The 12,466-nt window shown below is 48.0% G+C and overlaps 1 protein-coding gene across 1 annotated transcript in view; it reads right to left on the reverse strand.

Moving 5' to 3' along the window:
- The window catches only part of DAAM2 (dishevelled associated activator of morphogenesis 2), a 278,066-nt gene that overhangs the window by 214,055 nt on the left and 51,545 nt on the right, over nucleotides 1–12,466 (reverse strand).

The following is a 12,466-nucleotide window of genomic DNA, read 5'->3' on the forward strand; positions in this document are numbered from 1 at the left end:
AGACACTGGATGGCACTGTTATGTGGGCACTTTACGGCACTATGTGGACAGACACTGTATGGTACTGTTATGTGGGCACTTTACGGAACTATGTGGACAGACACTGGATGGCACTGTTATGTGGGCACTTTACGGCACTATGTGGACAGACACTGTATGGCACTGTTATGTGGGCACTTTACGGAACTATGTGGACAGACACTGGATGGCACTGTTATGTGGGCACTTTACGGCACTATGTGGACAGACACTGGATGGTACTGTTATGTGGGCACTTTACGGCACTATGTGGACAGACACTGGATGGTACTGTTATGTGGGCACTTTACGGCACTATGTGGACAGACACTGGATGGTACTGTTATGTGGGCACTTTACGGAACTATGTGGACAGACACTGGATGGCACTGTTATGTGGGCACTTTACGGCACTATGTGGACAGACACTGGATGGCACTGTTATGTGGGCACTTTACGGCACTATGTGGACAGACACTGTATGGTACTGTTATGTGGGCACTTTACGGAACTATGTGGACAGACACTGGATGGCACTGTTATGTGGGTACTTTACGGTACTATGTGGACAGACACTGTATGGCACTGTTATGTGGGCACTTTACGGCACTATGTGGACAGACACTGTATGGTACTGTTATGTGGGCACTTTACGGTACTATGTGGACAGACACTGGATGGCACTGTTATGTGGGCACTTTACGGAACTATGTGGACAGACACTGGATGGCACTGTTATGTGGGCACTTTACGGCACTATGTGGACAGACAGTGGATGGTACTGTTATGTGGGCACTTTACGGCACTATGTGGACAGACACTGGATGGCACTGTTATGTGGGCACTTTACGGCACTATGTGGACAGACACTGTATGGCACTGTTATGTGGGCACTTTACGGAACTATGTGGACAGACACTGGATGGCACTGTTATGTGGGCACTTTACGGCACTATGTGGACAGACACTGGATGGTACTGTTATGTGGGCACTTTACGGCACTATGTGGACAGACACTGGATGGCACTGTTATGTGGGCACTTTACGGCACTATGTGGACAGACACTGTATGGTACTGTTATGTGGGCACTTTACGGCACTATGTGGACAGACACTGGATGGTACTGTTATGTGGGCACTTTACGGAACTATGTGGACAGACACTGGATGGCACTGTTATGTGGGCACTTTACGGCACTATGTGGACAGACACTGGATGGCACTGTTATGTGGGCACTTTACGGCACTATGTGGACAGACACTGTATGGTACTGTTATGTGGGCACTTTACGGAACTATGTGGACAGACACTGGATGGCACTGTTATGTGGGTACTTTACGGTACTATGTGGACAGACACTGTATGGCACTGTTATGTGGGCACTTTACGGCACTATGTGGACAGACACTGTATGGTACTGTTATGTGGGCACTTTACGGTACTATGTGGACAGACACTGGATGGCACTGTTATGTGGGCACTTTACGGCACTATGTGGACAGACACTGGATGGCACTGTTATGTGGGCACTTTACGGCACTATGTGGACAGACACTGGATGGCACTGTTATGTGGGCACTTTACGGCACTATGTGGACAGACACTGGATGGCACTGTTATGTGGGCACTTTACGGAACTATGTGGACAGACACTGGATGGCACTGTTATGTGGGCACTTTACGGCACTATGTGGACAGACACTGGATGGTACTGTTATGTGGGCACTTTACGGCACTATGTGGACAGACACTGGATGGCACTGTTATGTGGGCACTTTACGGCACTATGTGGACAGACACTGTATGGTACTGTTATGTGGGCACTTTACGGCACTATGTGGACAGACACTGGATGGTACTGTTATGTGGGCACTTTACGGAACTATGTGGACAGACACTGGATGGCACTGTTATGTGGGCACTTTACGGAACTATGTGGACAGACACTGGATGGCACTGTTATGTGGGCACTTTACGGCACTATGTGGACAGACACTGGATGGCACTGTTATGTGGGCACTTTACGGCACTATGTGGACAGACACTGTATGGTACTGTTATGTGGGCACTTTACGGAACTATGTGGACAGACACTGGATGGCACTGTTATGTGGGTACTTTACGGTACTATGTGGACAGACACTGTATGGCACTGTTATGTGGGCACTTTACGGCACTATGTGGACAGACACTGTATGGTACTGTTATGTGGGCACTTTACGGCACTATGTGGACAGACACTGTATGGTACTGTTATGTGGGCACTTTACGGAACTATGTGGACAGACACTGTATGGTACTGTTATGTGGGCACTTTACGGAACTATGTGGACAGACACTGTATGGTACTGTTATGTGGGCACTTTACGGCACTATGTGGACAGACACTGTATGGCACTGTTATGTGGGCACTTTACGGAACTATGTGGACAGACACTGTATGGTACTGTTATGTGGGCACTTTACGGAACTATGTGGACAGACACTGTATGGTACTGTTATGTGGGCACTTTACGGCACTATGTGGACAGACACTGGATGGCACTGTTATGTGGGCACTTTACGGCACTATGTGGACAGACACTGTATGGTACTGTTATGTGGGCACTTTACGGCACTATGTGGACAGACACTGTATGGTACTGTTATGTGGGCACTTTACGGCACTATGTGGACAGACACTGTATGGTACTGTTATGTGGGCACTTTACGGCACTATGTGGACAGACACTGTATGGTACTGTTATGTGGGCACTTTACGGCACTATGTGGACAGACACTGTATGGTACTGTTATGTGGGCACTTTACGGAACTATGTGGACAGACACTGGATGGCACTGTTATGTGGGCACTTTACGGCACTATGTGGACAGACACTGTATGGTACTGTTATGTGGGCACTTTACGGCACTATGTGGACAGACACTGTATGGTACTGTTATGTGGGCACTTTACGGCACTATGTGGACAGACACTGGATGGCACTGTTATGTGGGCACTTTACGGCACTATGTGGACAGACACTGTATGGTACTGTTATGTGGGCACTTTACGGCACTATGTGGACAGACAGTGGATGGTACTGTTATGTGGGCACTTTACGGCACTATGTGGACAGACACTGTATGGTACTGTTATGTGGGCACTTTACGGCACTATGTGGACAGACACTGGATGGCACTGTTATGTGGGCACTTTACGGCACTATGTGGACAGACACTGTATGGTACTGTTATGTGGGCACTTTACGGCACTATGTGGACAGACAGTGGATGGTACTGTTATGTGGGCACTTTATGGCCAGACACTGGATGGCACTGTTATGTGGGTACTTTACGGCACTATGTGGACAGACACTGGATGGTACTGTTATGTGGGCACTTTACGGAACTATGTGGACAGACACTGGATGGCACTGTTATGTGGGCACTTTACGGCACTATGTGGACAGACACTGGATGGTACTGTTATGTGGGCACTTTACGGCACTATGTGGACAGACACTGGATGGCACTGTTATGTGGGCACTTTACGGCACTATGTGGACAGACACTGGATGGCACTGTTATGTGGGCACTTTACGGCACTATGTGGACAGACACTGTATGGTACTGTTATGTGGGCACTTTACGGAACTATGTGGACAGACACTGGATGGCACTGTTATGTGGGCACTTTACGGCACTATGTGGACAGACACTGTATGGTACTGTTATGTGGGCACTTTACGGCACTATGTGGACAGACACTGGATGGCACTGTTATGTGGGCACTTTACGGAACTATGTGGACAGACACTGGATGGCACTGTTATGTGGGCACTTTACGGCACTATGTGGACAGACACTGTATGGTACTGTTATGTGGGCACTTTACGGCACTATGTGGACAGACAGTGGATGGTACTGTTATGTGGGCACTTTATGGCACTTTGTGGACAGACACTGGATGGCACTGTTATGTGGGTACTTTATGGCACTTTGTGGACAGACACTGGATGGCACTGTTATGTGGGTACTTTACGGCACTAAGTGGATAAACACTGTATGGCACTGTCATGTGGGTACTTTATGGCACTATGTGGACAGACACAGGATGGCACGGTTATGGAGTATTATTTGGCACTATATGGTGGTATTATATGGTTACTGCATAGAGCTGTCTATTTTGGCACTGTTAAGTGGACTTTGTATGTTACCCGGCACTGTAAGAGGCATTATGTTGGCACTATATGGCGGTACAGCATGGGCAGTATTATTTCTCATAACCCTCTTTCCCTTTTGCACTGAAGATTATGCAACGGAAACCTTTCTCCTCCATGTAGACAAAGAGCTTTTCAGCTGACGCCCTCTGAGACTTCTTGTGCCCCCCCCCCCCCCCCCATTGCCCTGACAACCTCCACCCTGACACCTCCGACAGACTGATGAAGAATATAAGGATATAGCACTTGCTCAGCATCCATTACATAAACAATTCAGGGGACACGACTGTGCTACACATTTCGGCGATTTTCACAGCGCCTCATAAACACTTCCAGACCTGAAGGGGTTAAGAGCGCTCTCGCCTTGCAGCGTGCAATTCTCCTATGACAGCCGCACTTACATGAGGTAAGACCACACATCCCCTCCAAGAACAATCACGTATTCAGCTCTGAAGCTCTCCTGAATCTCAGCTCCCTGCCAGCGGCCGCACAGATGCTTCATGGGAAATACGGCACAGGAGGCGACGGTCGCAACCGGATCTGTCAGGGATGTCCACAATGAAGTGACTCCGCATACCCCTGAGATACCCCTGAGATAATCATAACACCCAGAGAGCCTATCTGTACAGTAGATACACAATAGGGCGATGTGATATAAACTATATACAGTGTATAGAAAAGTGAGACTTTGTTTGCTCTTCATAGGATCCCATCTGCCTTGATGGATCTCAACCAAACTTGCTACATATAATCTTCATGATCCAACTTAAAATACTGCGGGGGTTGTCAAGTCCAGCCAGGTTCTAATAACGTCATGTGTTTTTGATGCAGTGTGCATTAAATTGTATATCCTAATGTAACTGCAACTGCTAGGGCACGGCTTCTCACTCTGCCTCTGATCTCCCTGCATGTGCTGTCTAAAAGACACACAGCAACCAACCACATCACAACTTTTATTTTACGACAGAGCTTCTAACAATACTGTAGACCTACCGTATGTTTACCAACCTGTGGCTCTCCAGCTGCTGAAAAAATAAAACTCCTGTCATGCCCTTATGTTGGTAGGGGCATGATGGAAGTTGTAGTTTTGCAACAGCTGGAGAGCCACAGGTTGGTATACGCAGGTCTACAGTATTATAAGAAGTGTTGTACTAAAATGAAAGCTGTGCTGTGATTGGTTGCTGTGGGCAACAAATAATTGTTTTTTTATACAGCACATGCAGGCAGATGAGAGGCAGATTTAAATGCAGGGAGATGGGAGGCAGATTGAAATGCAGGGAGATGGGAGGCAGATTGAAATGCAGGGAGATGGGAGGCAGATTGAAATGCAGGGAGATGGGAGGCAGATTGAAATGCAGGGAGATGGGAGGCAGATTGAAATGCAGGGAGATGGGAGGCAGATTGAAATGCAGGGAGATGGGAGGCAGATTGAAATGCAGGGAGATGGGAGGCAGATTGAAATGCAGGGAGATGGGAGGCAGATTGAAATGCAGGGAGATGGGAGGCAGATTGAAATGCAGGGAGATGGGAGGCAGATTGAAATGCAGGGAGATGAGAGGCAGATTGAAATGCAGGGAGATGAGAGGCAGATTGAAATGCAGGGAGATGGAAGGCAGATTGAAATGCAGGGAGATGGGAGGCAGATTGAAATGCAGGGGAAATGTCAGATCCAACAGAATCTACGTAAAGAGGAGATCCCAAAACAGGTGCAAAGATGTTTCCTCCAAGAATGGGCACCTGAGGAAGTAGTGGGTTTCGCAAAACTTGCAGACACGACCAAAGTGTTAGGGGGGGTCATACACATTCATCAGCTGTTGGCTGAACAGTCAGCTGTCTCCCCCGACTCCCTGTCAGCGCCTCCATACACATCGGCTCGGCTAAATAAGTATGTGAAGTTAATGGCAAAAAAAAAGGATCAGGTGAAAATATTTATTGCACTTGAACGTTCTCCACCCCAATATCATCTGTCGGGGGAGAGCTGGGAGCTCCCCATATACATAAACTGTTGGGTGAATCCACCAAGAATGGCAGGTTCACCCAATAATACTGATACGGTATATGGGGGCCTATTAAGGCCTCATGCACACGGCCATCGCTCGGCCGTGGAAGTATTGCGGCCCGCAAACAGCGGGTCCGCAATATGCGGGCACCGGCCGTGTGCTCCCCGCATCACTCACTTGAATGGGTACGCAATCCGGAGCTGCGGTGCAGAACGGAGGCACGGAAGCATTACGGAGTGCTTCCGTGGTATTTCTCTCCGTGCCTCCGCACCGCAGAAAAATAGAGCATGTTCTATTTTTTCGCAGTGCGGACGGATCACGGACCCATTCAAGTTGAATGGGTCTCGATCCGTCCCGGCCACCGTATGGACGTTGCCTGTGCATTGAATGCACGGAACGGACGCGTGCAAGAGGCCTAAGAGAAAGACATAATTTTTTTTTTTTAAATGATGGATCTTTTCTTTACCTCAAATTGGCCCAAAGACAACAATGAGTATTTGCGATATTTCAATTTTTAAGACCGCGACAAGAATGTCTGCACGGACTCCTCGCAAATCTGCAGCGGGAGCTTGATTGTGGTTTAGTTCCATTCAATGGAGCTAAACCTAGAGCTAGTCCAAAGGAAGAAACCGCAGCACAGGGCACATTTCTTCCACAGGCTACGAGGAAACTTTTGTCATGGACAAATTCCTCAGTGTGAACCTACCCTTTGATTCTAAAGTTATTGCATAACTCGGCTGGAATGGAGCTGGGGGCGCTGTTGCATTGATGTCTATGGGAAATATTGCCAGTAGCAGTGGTTGAAGATGGTACTGCAAGTGAAAGAAGATTCAAATTACAGAATATTGCAGATCTTCCAGTTTGTTTTGGCGCTGATCTCAGCACTTCAAGTTCTGCTGCATAAAGCCAGGTTCAAGGGGTCTAAAAGTTCAAATCTAACTCTACTGTGGGGATGAGACAAGCCTGTTGAGCACATCTCCCAACATTTCAATGCTATGAGTTCCAGTTTGTGGGATAATCCTTTAAGAAATGGGGCAAGTGGGAGGTTTGCCCTTAAGGGGGTCACAAGAAATGAGGCCGACCATACAGGAGAGTGCCTCCCCGTGCTGCACAGACTTGTCTTACAAGAAGGAGCAAAATATTGTAATGCACAGCAGGGGGCGCTGTAACCAGAGCAGCGGGGACCAGACATGGGATACGTGCTGTCCGCTGTGTGTGATATCTGAAGAAGGCGACGAGTACACCCTGAGGGGTCACTGTCGCCCGTCCACCTGCATAGAGCTCGAAGCGACATTCAGGGGAGGAGGGAGACATTTCTCTGTGAGATGGCGTCAGATTGGCGTAAAATGTGATATCAGCCGCGGTGCAGCAGCTATCCTGGGGAAGATGGCGGGTGTACAGTATTTCTGTGCGGTCGGCCGCTCGGCTCTGTCCATATTGAAGACCCTCTTATGTTTATGTGTAAGACCCCATAATCCTCACGTAATGCTCCAACGCGGGGAACGCGGATTATTGGCCTCCTGGGAGGACATTATACAGGAATAAATGTCCCGTTTTATCACCTCAGTAATTGACCATCTGGGCCTCAGCCGTCAGATACAGCGTATCCAAGCCGTTCATAATCTGTCTGTCCGGAGGGTTAGGGTTTATCTCCTGAAAACGGCCACACATCAGGTGCAAAACATGGGTCAGCCATGAGAGGCTTAGATACACAGCTCGGCAGACAGTATCACACAGTATAGGATTAGATACACAGCTCAGCAGACAGTATCACATAGGATTAGATACACAGCTCAGCAGGCAGTATCACACAGGATAGGATTAGATACAGATACAGCAGACAGTATCACACAGGATAGGATTAGATACACATCTCAGCAGACAGTATCACACAGGATAGGATTAGATACACAGCTCGGCAGACAGTATCACACAGGATAGGATTAGATACACAGCTCAGCAGACAGTATCACACAGGATAGGATTAGATACACAGCTCAGCAGACAGTATCACACAGGATAGGATTAGATACAGCAGCCCAGCAGACAGTATCACACAGGATAGGATTAGATACACAGCTGAGAAGACAGTATCACACAGGATAGGATTAGATACACAGCTGAGAAGACAGTATCACACAGGATAGGATTAGATACACAGCTCAGCAGACAGTATCACACAGGATAGGATTAGAGACACAGCTCAGCAGACAGTATCACACAGGATAGGATTAGATACACAGCTCAGCAGACAGTATCACACAGGATAGACTTAGATACACAGCTGAGAAGACCGTATCACACAGGATAGGATTAGATACACAGCTCAGCAGACAGTATCACACAGGATAGGATTAGATACAGCAGCCCAGCAGACAGTATCACACAGGATAGACTTAGATACACAGCTGAGAAGACCGTATCACACAGGATAGGATTAGATACACAGCTGAGAAGACAGTATCACACAGGATAGGATTAGATACACAGCTCAGCAGACAGTATCACACAGGATAGGATTAGAGACACAGCTCAGCAGACAGTATCACACAGGATAGGATTAGATACACAGCTCAGCAGACAGTATCACACAGGATAGGATTAGATACACAGCTCAGCAGACAGTATCACACAGGATAGGATTAGATACACAGCTCAGCAGACAGTATCACACAGGATAGGATTAGATACACAGCTCAGCAGACAGTATCACACATGATAGGATTAGATACACAGCTCAGCAGGCAGTATGACACAGGATAGGATTAGATACACAGTTCAGCAGACAGTATCACACAGGATAAGATTAGATACACAGCTCAGCAGACAGTATCACACATGATAAGATTAGATACACAGCTCAGCAGACAGTATCACACTGGATAGGATTAGATACACAGCTCAGCAGACTGTATCACACATGATAGGATTAGATACACAGCTCAGCAGACAGTATCACACAGGATAGGATTAGATACACAGCTCAGCAGACAGTATCACACAGGATAGGATTAGATACACAGCTCAGCAGACAGTATGACACAGGATAGGATTAGAGACACAGCTCAGCAGACAGTATCACACAGGATAGGATTAGATACAGCAGCCCAGCAGACAGTATCACACAGGATAGGATTAGATACACAGCTCAGCAGACAGTATCACACAGGATAGTATTAGATACACAGCTCAGCAGACAGTATCACACAGGATAGGATTAGATACAGCAGCCCAGCAGACAGTATCACACAGGATAGGATTAGATACACAGCTCAGCAGACAGTATCACACAGGATAGGATTAGATACACAGCTCAGCAGACAGTATCACACAGGATAGGATTAGATACACAGCTCAGCAGACAGTATCACACAGGATAGGATTAGATACACAGCTCAGCAGACAGTATCACACATGATAGGATTAGATACACAGCTCAGCAGGCAGTATGACACAGGATAGGATTAGATACACAGTTCAGCAGACAGTATCACACAGGATAAGATTAGATACACAGCTCAGCAGACAGTATCACACAGGATAGGATTAGATACACAGCTCAGCAGACAGTATCACACAGGATAGGATTAGATACACAGCTCAGCAGACAGTATCACACAGGATAGGATTAGATACACAGCTCAGCAGACAGTATCACACAGGATAGGATTAGATACACAGCTCAGCAGACAGTATCACACAGGATAGGATTAGATACACAGCTCAGCAGACAGTATCACACAGGATAGGATTAGATACACAGCTCAGCAGACAGTATCACACATGATAGGATTAGATACAGGAGCTCAGCAGACAGTATCACACATGATAGGATTAGATACACTGCTCAGCAGACAGTATCACACAGGACAGGATTAGATTCGGACATTCAGTTTGGAGTTCAGGAGATTGTCTTGACCAGGACCACCCCCCTAAATGCATTGAAGCAACTGCCATGTGATTGGTTGACTAGATAATTGCATTAATGAGAAACAGAACAGGTGTTCCTAATAATTCTTTAGGTGAGTGTAGATACAGCAGATTAGCAGATAGCATTACACATGATAGTATTAGATACACAGCTCCACAGATAGTATTACGCACAATAGGCTTAGATACTCAGCAGCACAATACGCATATTTCTGCACAGTAACCCTTTTCAGGCTGGCTGGCCCGTATATTGGGGGGCCCCCATTGTAATGGTGGCTCCCCCCGGGTGTATTTACGGCCAGAAGACAGGAGTCCACATTTCGCAGTTAATCTTCCGTCTAGTCCCCGGTGGCTTCCATCTCATTTTCCAGGCCACAGCTGGGGGACACCTGCGCAGTCGGCGACCCTCAGCGCTGGGGGTGACGTCCATGTCTGCAGAACATGTGCACAGTGGGCTCATGGTCATAGAACACATCTCTGTTTTATGGCCCTATATCCCAGGGAGCCATCTATCATGTGCGCACCATGACGGACAGATGTATCACACAGCCGTGGCCCGTCCTGTTCAAGCTCTAGGCCTGGCGACATTTTATTATGTAGCAAGTGATTACATCCGACCGTCTCCTTGAAGCAGAGAGCTGGATTATCCACCCGGCATGCGACATGCTGCGCAGAGCGCAGTCCGCTGCCTCTCCTGGGCCTCCCACCTGCAGCCGATCTCCCCCCTCCCCCTACTGTCTTCAGCTATGAGCCGGGTCCTGCTGCAACATGGAAACCATGAACCCCAATATACAAAACCCAGGGGGGAAAAGATGGCAGGAAGTGATTGCACAGGTTCAGGACGGCGGGGGCATCTACACGCATATATACGTTTCCAGTGAAATTCCACCAATCCGACATCTGATAATCCGGAACGTGTGATAATCCAGTGTTCACACCGCTGCGGACTCCGGGCTTGCGTTATATATAGCGCCTCGTGTCCGTCACCAGTTGTCGCCGGGAGTCGTCACGTTTTGTATTTTTACCTCGCACTCGTCTCTCTGATAGGAATTAATCCCCATTTACTTTCTCCTTAATCCCTCCTCAGTTTAACCCTTGAGAGTAGGAAATTCCTGCCTGCGCTAAATTCTGGACCAGCAGACGCCATCGCATTAGTCAGCCGAAGGCAGCGCTATATCTCCGACCCTGGAGGGACGCAGCCCCCCCCTTTATGGACTGAAGCAAGGCAGGGTGGGCTCATGCAGATTTGCATAAAAGTGCGCGTTTTCAGTCGGACTAGGTGGGACGTAACTTGTCCAGCAATTTGGGATTCAAATGTGCAAACCTCCCAATATTTGGGGAACATTTTTCAGCACCACCTCCAGTTCAGACACCCAGCTTTCCCAGAAACAGATAGAACACACGGGCCCTATGAACCAGGTCTAACAGGGAGGGCGGTTTCAGAGCAAGTGACAAGTTGATACATTTTTTGCTACATTGTGACCGCACTGAAGCGTGAGGCCCACCGCACAGCGCCCGATGAGCGAGGAGCCCCGGGAGGGTCATTGCTGGGGCAGCCTGAGAGCACTGTATGGGGGCAACAATACCTCCAAGACCCCCAGAAATAAGACACTTTTATGTCACCTGAGTGATGGCCGGTCCTCAGAGCTCACATAAAGAAGTAGGGCGAGATTTACATCTCCTGGCCCCATCCTCCACCATCTCCAGACACAGCACATTTACATCTAAAAAGCCTGAGATGGAGAGCGCCATTAAAAGGGGCCGCAGCACCGCACACAGGACTGATCGGTGGGGCAGGAATGCTGGGACCCCCACTGATCCTGAAAACAGGGGTCCGATTCCCACATCTGAATAGAGCAGCAGTTCGAGCATGCGGATAAAAAATAACTAAATATCTGTCATTTACCCCAAGTGTCAGTGTCATTATCCTGTACCCCAAGTGTCAGTGTCATTATCCTGTACCCCAAGTGTTAGTGTCATTATCCTGTACCCCAAGTGTCAGTGTCATTATCCTGTACCCCAAGTGTCAGCGTCATTATCCTGTACCCCCAAGTGTCAGTGTCATTATCCTGTACCCCAAGTGTCAGTGTCATTATCCTGTACCCCAAGTGTCAGTGTCATTATCCTGTACCCCAAGTGTCACTGTCATTATCCTGTACCCCAAGTGTCAGCGTCATTATCCTGTACCCCAAGTGTCAGTGTCATTATCCTGTACCCCAAGTGTCAGTGTCATTATCCTGTACCCCAAGTGTCAGTGTCATTATCCTGTACCCCAAGTGTCAGTGTCATTATCCTGTACCCCAAGTGTCAGTGTC

This window comes from Bufo bufo, chromosome 4 (assembly GCF_905171765.1).
Source record: "Bufo bufo chromosome 4, aBufBuf1.1, whole genome shotgun sequence".
Taxonomy (NCBI): Eukaryota; Metazoa; Chordata; class Amphibia; order Anura; family Bufonidae; genus Bufo; species Bufo bufo.